Source organism: Trachurus trachurus (genome assembly GCF_905171665.1).
Source record: "Trachurus trachurus genome assembly, chromosome: 6".
NCBI classification, from domain to species: Eukaryota; Metazoa; Chordata; class Actinopteri; order Carangiformes; family Carangidae; genus Trachurus; species Trachurus trachurus.
The window spans coordinates 6,256,666-6,260,948 of NC_139897.1; positions in this window are offsets into that span (position 1 = coordinate 6,256,666).

Sequence of the window (4,283 nt, forward strand, 5' to 3'; positions counted from 1 at the left end):
GACAGGTTAGGATGAGAAACCTCCATGAGTTCATCAGCTCTGCAGTGCAGTGGCTGCTACATTAAAGGAGTTTTTTCCAGCTGTTTGAAGTTGTTGGAGCTGAGCATGTCAAAGTGACTGTTGAGCACAGCGCCTTGCAGTGGTTATGTAAGATTGCCAGACTTCACTAATCCTTTTACAGAAGAGAGAGGAGCCTGCAGCGTAGTGCTTTCTCATCATCAAGACAAATCAGCCTGTAATGCAGACATCGCAGCCAGACGGTGTACCCCCCCTCCCCCCACCACCACCACACATTAACATCCTCCCATATAGACAGAAACATCCTCTGGATGCAGTGGGTAAATCACCACAGGAGTGGTTTGAGGTATTAATAGCTGACTCTAGTTCTTATTCTTTTGATCTGCTGATCTTCAAACCCTGTACCCTTTAAAAAAAAAAAAAAAAACTTCCCAAACTCACAAGAAGCTTTGGATAATCTGCCCTTATTCAGCAAAGCTAATGATGTCTTATGAAATCCTGCCGTGTCATGGTTGCCAAGATTGTCTTCATCTCCTGCAGACACTTGGTTCTTAAAAACACTGCAGCCTGTCGAGGCTTTTGAGATACAGTAAACACTGTATGAACCCTCCACCCACACACCCCCACACACACAAGTACAAAGAGCTGAAATCTTCGTGGTCTCTCTCTGAGTCGACTGCTCTGCATTGTGGGAGCTGAGGCCTCCGACAATACCGGCTCTGTAGTTGTGACAATAGCTCCGCTCTCTGAGTCAGAAGTTGCGGAAGTGCCCGACATTGGGGAGCTGAAAGCTGTTGAAAGTTCAGGAGTGTGCACTCCAAGGAAGTAATCACGCAGAAGAGCTTTTTTCAGAGGGGAAGGGGTGGGGGTGGGGGTTGGGAGGGGGGTGCGTCGCTGTAGCCGGTGCTGCCTTTGAGGAACTCATTGTTAGCGCTGCCAGTGGGAGGCAGGAGGGCTCTGCTGGCATGTGTCGGCCTCACTCCTCGTCAGGGCCTCATCGCTGCCACGGCCAAGTGGACAAAGGGTGTGTGTCCAAGAGTGGAGGGGTTCTGTCCAGGGTCTGAATGGAGCAGGTACAGTGAGTGGGGCTGACGGTGAGAAGCGCTGTGGGACATGTTGTCTCACTTCTACCCTCTACTCTCATGGTGCAGTCGGTGGGAACAGCCACAGAGGCCTGCAGGAGTCTGGCTGTTGGCCCCGAAACATTCGCGGTCTGGATCGTCTTAAAGGTAGAGTCTGTAGATCTGTAGAACACAACATTCAGACTCAACTAGGGATGCCACAATTACTTGTTTTCACAATTAATCGTGGTATTAAACGCCACAATTAATTGGTCGCAAAGATTCCTAAATACCGTCACTTTCCAAAAACAGATTATGTATGAACCGTGTCGGAAGATGTGCGCCAAAGTAAAGGTAAATGCACAGATACTGGTCCATTTATCTAACATAGCATTGAATTGGTAGGAATTTAAATGCTAGAGTTTGTAATTTAAAAAAAAGGTTAAAATTGACTTAAACATCTGGTATCGATGACAATTAATGACTTGAATATTTCAAACACTTCCCCTGGCGGATTAATAATTGGTCATATTTTAATAGATATTTAAAATATTTCATAATTTGTTATGTATATTTTTAACTATATTTGATTTTACACATTAATAGTGTTGTGAAATTAATTAATGCATAATAATCGCGATAATCTGTCATTGGCTGCAGAAAACACAACAAATCCGCACACAATCATCACCACATGAGTAGAAGCCCATAGGTGATGTTTAAGCAGGATTTCTATTGTCAAAGTACATAGGGAAATCCTACAGACTTTACCTTTAAAGGGATAGTTACGAGACGGAGTTTTTTTCGAGGTAAATTTATGCAAAACCACTGATGCGCATTACCGTCTGGGACAGTTTTTCAGCCAGTAGTCTCTGCATTTGCCTTGAAGACAACTTCTTCTCGTAACGTTACATTATTATCTCATAACGTGGTGAATGTGCAGGTCACAACTTGTCCACCAGAGCGTTTTGGAGTTGTTGGATTGTGTGTTTGATGAGTTTGATGAGGGAAACCAAGAAAACCCATTAGCCTCTGTAGCGTAGCTCTGAGCAGCTCACGGCTCTGCTCCGCCGTTCTAAAAACAGCTTGCACCGACAATTAACGGTAGCGAACCTACTCCTAAACCTATAGGGATTATGGCAATGGGCCAATTTGCCAGAATGTTGAACTGTCCCTTTAAAGCATAATTTGAGTGTCCTATCATCCTGAGGACCACCAGGTTCTCTCATTTTCACAACACATATTAATGATTGACTTTTAGAAGAAATAAGTGTGACTTAATGATGATGTTATATCACATGAACTGGCATCAGTTTAGCTCAACATTTGCATATCACAGAAAAAGAAAAAAATATGAAAGCACTGAGAGAAGATTTTAAATATTTTATCTTTAAATCTATAGGAGTTAGCTGATCAGCCATTGACTTTATGGATGTGGTGATACACTTATTACAGTAATTCTGCTTATGATGAAATCAGAAAATGTTAAACATCGACTTGCTCTGAAAATGATTTGTTGATTATCAAATAAAAACTGTTCCTGGTTTGTGATTGATTTGTGTTAAATGTGTGTTATGGACTGTAAACTGACAAATAAACGAGCCATTATGAAAATACTGAACCATCTTTTAACGGTGAAGGTGATGAAAACAGACTAGGTCTGTTTTCATCATCACCTTCACCGTGAGTCTGAAAACAGACTCTAGGTCCAACAGTCACAGGAGGATGAGACCAATGGATGGACAAAGACCACAAAGCTGCGACAAACTGGAGTCTTTCTGCGTCTCAAGAGCAAATCAGTTGTTCATGTAAAACCAACACTGCATGTGCAAGATGGAAGGGGCTTTTGATGCTGGTGGACGGTGCAGGGGCGCCCTCTGCAGGATATGTTTCATGGAGAAGTTCACAAAATGCCCTCATGCCTCTGGTTTGAGGAACTTTGAATTTCACCTAGAAAGATATTTAATACACCTTTCATGATCCAACGTACCAGAGACCAGTGGTGAGGATATGGCCTAGAATTATTTATTTGATCACAGAAACTCCTATACACCATCATAACGCTGCTTGATGGCCAGAAGGAATGGATGAATTGATTCATTTATTTGAGTTCATTTAGGTGTTTGGTTTGCTAATTGGCATTTATGAGTTACTGAGTTAATTATTTGAGGTGAGGTTCCTACACAGTCCTACCTAAAATAAATCAACAATAGCTCCACAATTATCAGGTCTTTATCATAATCTTTGTCTCAATGGATTGTCAAGACCTCAGAGATGTAACTCCAGTGTCAGTAACATTGTGACTGTTCCTCTGCCTGAGAACATTGTGATTAACCACAAAAAAGTTACATTTTTATCCTCTGGTTTACACAACGGGAAACTCCATGATAGCAATGATTCTATGTATAAAGATGCCACTGAATGCATCAGCAGCTCCTTGATACAACTGTACCAAAGTAGGAGATAATATCAGAATACAGATTTTATAAAAAGGTTTTAGACAGTACCAGATGGACTCTCCATTTGGCCACTTGGAACAAATACTGTTTTGACAAAATGCACTTGAAGTGTTGTTTTAGTGGCGTCAGGGCTTCTTATTAGGAAATTCCCCCACAGCACTTTATGAACTTTTTGGACCCTGTACATGGTCCAGCAGGCCAAAAGTCAAGACATTCTAAGAGCAGACGTCCTGCTCTAACCTGCCTGAATGGAAGATTCAAGCCTCACATGTCATAACTGGAACAAATACTCCAAAGGTATTACACAGTACGTAAACTGTACAGTATGCTGTTGGTATCATGTGCAGAGAGCTGGTCTTGGTGGTTCAAAGTTAAGAATTGTGGGTTATGTACTCTCCCTATGGGAATCACTATGTGCTACTACTTCTCAGTTGCACAGGCTTGTTATTAATCTAGTTTGGATGTGAATGAGGCGTTTTCAATGAGGTGAGAAGAACTGTTTGACAGGAAACTGGGGCCTACTATGTGATTATTTCTTGAGCTGAATAAAAAAAGAGCTGAGTGTTTCATCTGAGGCAAACAGAAAAGATTCCTCCTCAGTTTTTCTGCCAGTTCAGTAAAACACAAACAATAGAAGTCAACACATGAAATGAAACCAGTCAACAACTCCACAGAGGGCTCAGTAGGCTACAAAGGTCGTTTTATTATTACTTTAAATAATGTCTAAATAAAGGGACTAAAGACA